We start from the raw sequence: 10,991 nt of genomic DNA on the forward strand, positions 1-10,991 counted from the left end.
GTCACGGTACAGTAAATGCATTTCTTCCTACATTTTTTGTCTTGGTTTGTACTTTATAAATAAGAATTCATTTTAGACACTAGAATATTCCTGAATTGAATGTGAAATAAATACATGGTTCAGCCAACTCCAAACCTGTAATATCTTAAGAAAAAACATTATTTGTGGAAATAATCAGTACCAAAATCCTAGTTTGTTAGTCTTTTTGTATTCAGGAGTACGCATCAGGAATCTAAATATATTGATCCTGGGTGAACCATGAAAAACAAATCAACACATTGGAATTGGAATGTATCTTCAATGTGAATACCCAGAATCATCTCATGCACATCAAACATATAACAAAGCATAGCTTCTTGAGTTTTCTGTTTTCTGTTAGGATGTGGGTAGTTTGTTAAAGGTTATCATTTTTACTGTGTTTGTATGTTGAGATTCAGTCAATCCAGTATCACTCTGCTTGCTTTATTTTTCTACATTAAAGGACTGTTTATAATGTACAGCATTCATCATATTATGTGAATGGTATTGTAAAAAGAAAAGTGGGTCGGGTTCGTGTGAAATGGTCACAGAAAGTAATGTTTCTGATTATCATTGTGCAAGGGTAGCACTGTAATTTTGTTCTTCTGTTGCTTGCAAACGGCAAAGCCATCTATTGAGTCGTATGGATCATTACCTTGTCCTGGCCCTACTCTTTCAGTTTTTAGACGCTTTGACAAGTCATTTGTGCGGCTGAATCCAAGCATGACAAATTGCAGAGGTAATCTCTCAGCAGAGCTTTTTCAGGGTAGATTATGGATTCATGCTGAAGGGATGCAATTTGACACAGCACACCTTGAGCTTCAGCTTTGCTGGCTCTGTAAAACAAATTATTTTATGACAGAAGAGCAGAACTGAGCAGAGCAGGTCAATGGTGCTTACAAAACAGTAGGTGAGGTTCTTGAACAGAAGAAGAATTCATCTTGACAAAATACCAGTGATGATACCAAGAGGTAAACTTGCCTATAGGCTTTTTTATTTAGCATTTAATTCAATTTAAGTAGCTGAATGAGTAAAAAAAATATCAATAGCCTACAGTGGTTTGGTTTCTGTACCATTTTGAGGTACTTAACCTAGCTTTACTTCTTGCATGAACAGCCTGTCATAGTGGAACTTTGAATAATAACCTTTTTCTAAACTTTTGTGCCCTGTTTGAATATTGCCAATTTTACAAAATGTAATCTTTAAATACCATTTATTGTACATAATGTAATCCTGTTAAGGGAGGTTTTATTGTGTTCCAGTTGTGTATCTGTTCATTGTATATACTGTCTGTGAACAGCGCTAAACGATCCACACTTCAGACAGATACAAAGCCGCGGGGAGTAGGGGTGCTGTCCTCTGATCAATAAAGAAATAAACATTTAATCAAATTAGTGCACTAGGCCTTTATTACTCCTGTACAAGTGGAGAGAAGCAAAGTACTTGTCAGCAGACAAAAAATCTACAAAAAATGTCAGCGCCCCCACCCTGAAACATCTTCCCACGGTCATGGACAGTTAGACATTTTGAAAGCGCTATGTAACAACATTGTACCACTCTTTTGTAAACATTTATGCCACAATAAATTGCATTCAAAGTGCCTTATTTGTCATCATTTTATACACCATTTCAACTGTCAGAACGATAACATGTTCGATAGGCGAGCACAGCAAATAACCACAGAGCTAGCGTGATGTCAAGGTAAAGATCAGCTTACCTTGTTAGCCAGATCATTTCTCTCAAGACAACCAACAATATAACTTAACTAAATGTAGCTAGCATAGGAGTCCAATGTTTGACGGCCACATTGTTTACATCAAAAGTTAGCTAGCAGCAGTAATTATCTCACTATCAACATCTCTCTCTCCCTCACCAATCTGTCTCTCCTAGCTCTTCTTCTACTTCCTCCAAAACGCAAATATATTTTACCCAGGTGTATAGCTCACTTAGTTTCAATTATGAAATATACTGTAGTTTAAATGACCCAATAGCTTGTCCTAGGCATGTATTATTGACCTCACGTTACTAGACCCAGCTAGCGGTTTGTTTACATTGTAAAGCTATAGGAGACTATTGTACAAATGCTAACGCTGATCATGTTTATTTTGTACCTCCTTTTTCTCCCCAGTTTCATGATATCCAATTCGTAATTACAGTCTTGTCCCATCGCTGCAAAGGTCAAGAGCCATGCGTCCTCCGAAACACAACCCTGCCAAGCCACACTGCTTCTTGACACACTGCCCGTTTAAACCAGAAGCCAGCCGCACCAATGTTTCAGAGGAAACACCGTCAAACTGGCGACGTGCATGCGCCCGACCCGCCACAGGCGTGATGGCAAAGAACATCCCTGCCTTGCCAAACCCCCCCCCCCCCTAAACCGGACGACACTGGGCCAATTGTGCGCCGCCTCATGGGTCTCCCGGTCGAAGCCGGCTGCGACACAGCCCAGGATCGATGCAGTGCCTTAGACCGCTGCGCCACTCGGAAGGCAACTTGCGGTGATAATGTAGAACTGCATATTAATTACACCAGGATGATACATGAAGCAAACAAATTGCAACTTTACTTCAAGCAACATGTATTTTGAAATTAAATCAAATAACCTTAAATAATTCCTTTCTGCACACACGCATAGTGATATGTGCTAGTAATATCTCTCTCCTGTGCATGTCATCTTTAAGGCCTACCTACCTTCATTACAAGGATAGGGCTCGCACTAATCCATTTCATGACGGCACATACAGTAGCTGTAGAAGTCAAATCTAGTAGCCTTCAACATGGTTAGCCTCATTAATTGTCTCATGAAAAAGAAAAACCCACACACTGATCTTGCCAGTATCAGCCTTTTCTATTCTTTCAAGTTATTAGCAAATTTTTCCCACACACCACAAAAGGTTGTAGAGGGGAGAATGGTTCATAATAATGGATGGAATGGAGTGAATGTAATGGTATCAAACACACTGAAACAATGTGTTTGACGTGTTCGATAACGTTCCATTTTTTCCGTTCCAGCCATTACTATGAGCCCATTCTCCCCAATAAAGGTGCCTCAGGCCATCTGTGACACACATAAATTATCTCTGATATGTGATTGCGTTTCCTATTTCTAATAGTATAATTTGAAATGGAGAAAACATCTCCACAAAATGTAAACATTCTTATTTGCTAATCCGGTTTCAGTATAGAAATGACAAGCCAAATGTTCAAGTGCATTAAACATGCCCACGAGGTCAATATTAATCTCATCGTATGTCTGCATTTGGCATGCATGCCATAAATAATCTCACATCCACTGTAACCAAAAGGGTAGAGCATGGATAGGTCTGAGGGGAGGGACCTTGCACCTTCTCCTCCAATACAGTTGCAAGACAATACAGTTGAGGAGGTAGGATGTGAGTAATCAAGGAAAGACAAAGCCCTAGTAGCCTTCGTGTGGTGATGTCACCTGCCCTGAGAACTAAAGTACTGTTATCCTAGCCCGACCAAGATGTTGGTTTTTGTAGGATAATGGACGCTGCTTTGTGGGTATGAAGTGCTGATGTGGACAGGGGTTGCATCCTAGGTCAGCCATACAGGGATTGTTACACCTATAGCAATGATCAAGGACATCAGCTGCAAATCTGTGCAATATAATCAGACAACCAGACAAACAAGGAATGTTAAATGACCAAAAAATACACTATACTTAAATCAAAGAATCAACACTTTATTTCATATCATACAAAGAACACATATGTAAATGGTTAGTGGGTTTAAACATTCATCTTACTCCAAAACAAGAGATGATAGTTAGATGAATAGTGTCTAATACAAATAATAGCCAGAATGTCAGAGCTGGAACAGAAACCTGCACACCCAGTAGCTAGACCTCTAAGAGCAAGGTTGTCCATGCATGTTCTAGGTCTATGCATTGTTACTTTTAACAGTATTTTGGTAGTCCTCCAACCAATTGTAACAGTAAACCAATAGCATATATAACCCATTGGCGATATACCCTTCAGTCTCTCCAGGACTTGGGACTTTCTTTGGGACAGTCATCCACAGACAGGGATTAACAGCTTTCACAGGTCTCTGTATCTGAGGTTAGGAAACATAGAAATTAGACCTGGACTTGCTTCATTATTCTCAAGTGATATAACATTTGATATTTTTGTTGCAGTTGTGTTTTTGTATTTTCATAGTTCTGTCTTTGGGACTGGAAATCTGTTCATTAGCTAGCTACTAGCTATGTAGCTAACATAGTTGATTTTAGCAGGTCAAGCTAAGAGGGGTCCTGAAAGACACTCTTCCCCCGGTACTGCTGCTCATTCCGTTCACCAGCTCTGCAGGTCTACGTCACCGGCCGTCTAGGCGTCACTGAACTGAATCCATTACCACCAACCGCGGACTGTCTTGTCTCATTACGCACACCTGGTTCCCATTCCCCCTGATTAATATGTATATATATGTGCCCTCTGTTCCCCATTGTCCTTGTTGATCATTGTCCCATGTCCGTTGGTCTTGTACTCTGTTGTATCGGCTTTCGTGCTACGTGTTTTTACGGGTCTCGTCCCGTGTATTATTTAGAGGTTTACACTTCGCTCTATTGTTTGTGTTACATCCCTGTGTTATATATATATATATATATATATATATATATATATATATATATATATGTGTTTGTTTTTGGGCTTCATCCCCATTGTTCTTTATTTTGGGTGGCGAAATAAAAAACCCTATTACGTATTCCTGCGCCTGTCTCCTATTATTATACAGCGTGACAACAGGGGTGTCCACTGAAAGTTGACTAGAAACAACAACTGGAACCTAAAACACACCCACCATGAGCGCCCACTAAATTAGCCTAAGAACAGGCAAACAAAATTAAAACCCACACCAAACTTAAAAACAGGAAGCAAACCAAAAAGTGGACAAAACAAATACAGGGAAGATCAGATAAAGGATTGTTTGTCTAGAAATCAAATAGGGAGAGCCAACTAAAGGTGTTAACCCTCCACATCTCTCAAGACCAACAGACAACACTTCCGTAAATTACAAAAGACGGAATCACAAAGCCATGTTAAGTTCGGAAGGAAACAAGCCTGTCTTTCTGGACTTTGAGGATTTAAAGACACTCGTACTTCTCAAGCAGTTCAAAAATTGCCTTCACGAAAAGGGTTGTGAGCACAAGGATCTCACTCCTGAGAAAGCTGCAGTTCTTGTAGATGAACAAAGCACCCAGTAGTTATCCCTACACAAAAAGCAATCCAGAGAAGTCACCTCCTACTGCGAGGTTTCAGTCCTTTTCTATAGTGCCCAAAGATAAGGATTGGTGCCAACCAGTTGTTTTTTGTATTTGCCAGTTTGTCATTACTACCGTGGGAAAGGATACATTGTCTCTGTGTCCTAAGTTGAAACATAAAAATGAGAGAGAGAAAAAGCAGTTTGTTCTTGTGGGAGCACTCCAGCCCATTAAGTCTCTGGTTGTGACTGGTGTATCTCCTAAACAAGATTTTGGATCAGATGTGCATGAACCCTTTGTTTCAGACGGGTTCGTGTCTCTGCAGAGTGGCAATGCTGTTAAGTAGCCGGTGAAGATACTCTGAGATACTGGGCAGCCCAGTCATTCATTTGAAGGGTGTATTGCCTTTGTCTGACACTTGTGCTAGTGCAAGACGTGGAGATGGGTTGCATGGAAGTTCTTTTGTATAATGTGGAAATTGAGTCTGATTGTTGGAGTGAGGCCTAGCCTACCAGTGACAGGGGTCTCATTCATTTTGGGAAACAATTTGGCTGGAGGGAAGGTCGTGCCAAATCCTGTCGTTTGTAAGGAACCCAGAGTAGAGGAACTTACTTACTATACATCCTGTTGTTCTTGCTAGCGGACGGGTAAACTGAACCAAGTTGAACTGGTTGCACCTTTGCTGCCTATTCCTGCTTTGGACAAACCTTTCAGCAGGGTTCTGGTGGATTGTGTTGGACCTTTGCCCAAAGCAAAGAGTGGTAACCACTTTATCTTGACCATCATGTGCGCTGCAACTCATTTCCCTGAGGCCATTCCACTGAGAAAAATCACAGCTCCCTGTGTTGTTAAGGCCCTGGTGAAATGAAATTATTTTCAGCGTTTGAGCTTCCGCAGGTAGTGCAGTCGAACAAAGGTTCGAATTTCATGTCAAATGTCTTCCCGCCACTGCTACAGCAATTGGGTGTTACCCATTGCCCCTCTAGTGCCTACCACCCAGAGTCTCAAGGTGCTCTTGAGAGATTTTATCAGACTTTGAAGTCGATGTTAAGAGCTTACTGCTGTGAGTTTGAGAAAGACTGGGATGAATGGATCCCTCTTGTGCTGTTTTCAGCGCAGGAGGTTGTTCAGGAATGTCTTGGTTATAGTCTGAATGAGCTTGTGTTTGGACATCATGTCAGAAATCCTTTGAGCTTGCTGAGAGAGAGGTTGTTGCAGGGCAACACCTTAAACACAGAAACAAATCTGTTGGAGCACGTTTGCGCTTTTCAATACAGATTGCACCGCACGTGTGAGTTTGCCAGTGAGAATCTGGAGAAGGCACAAATGAAAATAGAAGTTTGGTACGATCGAAGGCCCGAAGCCGCACTCTTGATGTGGGTGACCAAGTCCTGGTTTTGTTGCCCATTCTGGGGTCACTGTTGCAAACTCGCTTTTCAGACCCTTACCCTATAGTGAAAAAAATTGGTAATCTAGATTACATCATCGCCACACCAGAGTGCAGGAAAAAAAACCTGGCTGTGTCATGTCAACATTTTGAAATCATACTTCATCCGCTATGATCAGGCGGAGAAGTCAGTGGAAACCGGTAGTGATATTCTGCCTTTAGTCTTCCTCGAGAGCACAAGGAAGCAAGCCTGTTGGGCAGTTGAGTAACTCAGAGATTCTAGAAGACTTTGATGTCTTACTTGTCTCCGGAGGAAAAAGGCAACATTGTTGAAATGCTTTAGAATATCAGGGTTTATTCTCAGATGTGCTGTCATCAAGGCAAAGGGTGGCTACTTTGAATAATCTCAAATATAAAATATATGTTGATTGGTTTAACTTGTTTTTTTGGTTACTATATGATTCCATATGTGTTATTTCATAGTTTTGATGTCTTCACTATTATTCTACAATGTAGAACAGTACTGTATGTTAGCAAGTTTGATCTGCTGAAGGGATATTGGTAGGTCTCTCTGGGTGTGCCAAAGAGTTGTCTGCTTTTGTCACTCCTGATGGCTTGTTTTCCTACCTTCGTCTCCTGTTCGGGTTATGAAATGCTGGAGCCAAGTTTTAAAGGCTCATGCACATCTTGCTACGTGACCTGGAAAATGTGGAGGCATATTTCGGCGATGTGGTCTTATTTAGCATCACCAGACCCCAACACCTTCAGGATATTAGGAGTCTGTTCGGGCGTTTCGCAGCTCACAACCTGAGAGTTAACCTGTCAAAGACCGAAATTGCCAGAACAACAGTGAAATATCTCGGGAAGGTGGTGGGGCAAGGAAAAGTCCAACCGGTCCTGGCAAAAGTGGTGGCCATCAATAACCTTCCAGTGCCAGCTTCTCAACAGGAACTGCGCTGATTCTTGGGAATGGCTGGCTACTACTGGACTTTTTGCAAGAACTTTGCTGAGATTGTTGCGCCACCTACAGATTTGATCAGTGCGAAAGTCGTTTTCTGGTGGAGCCCTGACTGTCTGGAGGCTTTTGAGAAGACAAAGACCTTTTCGGTGCTAGCTGCTCTGGGTTTCCGTTGTCCATTTGCTTTGTACAGCGATTCCAACGACGTAGGAGCAGGGGCTCTGCTCCTACAGAAAGACGATAACAATGTTAAGCACCCTGTGGGGTACTTTTCAAAGAAATTGGATTTAGTTTTTATATTTCGAGGTTGGATGTTAGCACGTGGGGCGCACCAATTGGTGTCACCTCGTTAGTCAGTATGGTTACACCTGTGCTGGTTCGTCCTCTCGGAAACCACATTTGAGTCTGTTCCATTGTTTCCATGAGTTCACAGAGGAACTGAGTTGCATGAAGACCAATGATGTGTATAAACCCTGGATGACTGACAGGGGGTGCTGTATTGAAGCCACCGCACAGCAATCTTGTTACTCCTCTACCATTGTAAAAAAGATTTTGGAAGCTATAGAAATGCATTTATTAATGTCTACATTTGTTTTTGACACGTTTATTCTATTAGACACCTTAATGCATACATAATTATATTATATAAATAAACATAAAAATAAAACATTTTCCTTAAAAAAAATAATTGTAAAGTACAAATGTTACTGTTCCCACTACAACAACAAAACTACTTCCATACATTTAATTTTGTCCTTGAAACATTTAACTGAAATACTGTAGAATTCCATTCATTCCTATGGAGGACTGCTGCTACTGGGGAGTGCCAATATGGCCGACCGGTGGCTTCAAATCCTCTCAATGGCCAATACATAGAATCAGCAATCCAGGGTTTATATACAGTACATCATTGATGAATACCCATGGCCGCAAGCTAGAGCATCTGTGGAGAAGTACTGGCCTAACTGTCCACCTACTGGCCTATAAAGACCACCAGGCTTGCTATTTCAAAGCATTAAAGCATCCCGCTCCACCTTCTACTCTGCCATAATAGACAACAACCGAGGAAATCCTAGGACCTTGTTTTCTACCATCAGTTACCTCCTCCACCCTACAGACTCTGGCCCTCCCACAGCAACTACTGAACAATGCAATATATTTGCTGAGTTCTTCAAGGCTTAAATCAACACCATCCGAGAGAACATACTATTCTCCAAATCTAACCCCACTCTGGCTCCTACACCACCACCCATATCTGCTCATCCTCTAAGTGACTTTGCTAATATAAACTAATATAAAAAATGAAAACTACCAGTGGCACTCTCGACCCTATTCCAACATCACTGTTCAAAACATGCTCAGCTGCTCTCATCCAGTTTTTTAACAAATCTGTTCAACAAGTCCCTCCACAGCGGGCAGGTGCCGTCACTATTCAAAATTTCTGCCATCACCGCTATGCTCAAAAAAACATCCCTTGACCCAGACCTCCTCTCAAACTACAGACCTATTTCCAACCTCCCAGTTATATCTAAAGTCCTGGAGAAGATGGTGGCAACTCCAATTCACTCACACCTCAGCGCTAACCAGCTGTATGAAGCTCCCCAGTCTGGCTTCAGACCATACTGAGACAGCCCTGGTGAAGGCGGCTGTTAATGGCCTGCTCATGGCTGCAGATACAGGATCCCCCACCATCTTGATTCTTCTGGACCTCAGTGTTGCTTTTGACACAGTAGAACACAGCAGCACCTCAGAGAGCACACTGCCATCTGTGGGACTGCCCTAAACTGGTTCACCTCCTACCTCTCTAACTGAAAGCAGTATGTGTAAATAAGAATTTGTTCTTATCTGACTTGCCTAGTTAAATAAAGGTTCAATAAAAAAACAAAAAACAAGTAAAGTCACCTTCGGCGAGGCAAGATCAGAAGAGTCTACCATAACCATAACAGATGATTCCACCATAACCTGCGGTGTACCACAAGGGTCAATGCTAGGACCCATTCTCTTCCTGCTGTACATCCTCCCATTTGGCCAGATCTTCAGATAGCACAGTGTCCAATTCCACTGCTATGCAGACAACAAACAGGTGTACATTTTCTCTGTCAACCTGGTCCAGTTAAATGGAAGAGATTAAGTCTTGAATGCAGAACAACTTCCTCCAACAGTACTGCAAGGATTCTGACACAAAAAAGTCTGCCAATATCACCCCATCCTTGCTGACCTCCAATGGCTACCTGTCCCTCAAAAAATTGCCAAGCACGACTCCAACACCATCATTAAGTTTGCTGACGACACGAAGGTGGTAGGCCTGATCACCGACAACGATGAGACAGCCTATAGGTAGAAGGTCAGAGACCTGGCAGTGTGTTGCCAGGACAACAGCTTCTCCCTCATTGTGAGCAAAACAAAGGAGCTGATTGTGGACTATAGGAAAAGGAGGGCCGAACAGGCCCCCATTAACATCGATGTGGCTGAAGTGGAGCGGGTTGAGAGTTTCAAATTGGTGCCCACATCACCAATGAACTATCATGGTCCAAACACACCAAGACAGTTGTGAAGACGGCATGACAACACCTTTTCCCCCTCAGGAGACTGAAAAAAATTGGCATGGGTCCCCAGATCCTCAAAAAGTTCTACAGCTGCACCTTCGAGAGCATCCTGACCGGTTGCATCACCGCCTGGTATGCCAACTGCTGGGCATCTGACTGTAAGGCGCTGCAGAGGGTAGCGCGTACAGCCCAGTACATCACTTGGGCCAAGCTTCCTGCCATCCAGGACCTACAGTTGAAGTCGGAAGTTTACATACACCTTAGCCAAATACATTGAAACTCAGTTTTTCACAATTCCTGACATTTAATCCTGGAATAAATTCCCTGTTTTAGGTCAGTTAGGATCACCACTTTATTTTAAGAATGTGAAATGTCAGAATAATAGTATAGAGAATGTTTTATATCAGCTTTATTTCTTTCATCACATTCCCGGTGGGTCAGAAGTTTACATACACTCACTCAATTAGTATTTGGTAGCATTGCCTTTAAATTTATAAACTTGGGTAAAACGTTTCGGGTAGCCTTCCACAAGCTTCCCACAACAAGTTTGATTCATTTTGGCCCATTCCTCCTGACAGAGCTGATGTAACTGAGTCAGGTTTGTAGGCCTCCTTGCTCGCACACACTTTTTCAGTTCTGCCCACAAATTCTCTATGGGATTGAGGTCAGGGCTTTGTGATGGCCACTCCAATACCTTGACTTTGTTGTCCTTAAGCCATTTTGCTACAACTTTGGGAGTTTGCTTGGGGTCGTTGTCCATTTGGAAGACCCATTTGCAACCAAGCTTGAACTTCCTGACTGATGTCTTGAGATGTTGTTTCAATATATCGACATCATTTTCCTACCTCATGATGCCATCTA

Source organism: Salmo trutta, chromosome 24 (assembly GCF_901001165.1).
Source record: "Salmo trutta chromosome 24, fSalTru1.1, whole genome shotgun sequence".
Taxonomy (NCBI): Eukaryota; Metazoa; Chordata; class Actinopteri; order Salmoniformes; family Salmonidae; genus Salmo; species Salmo trutta.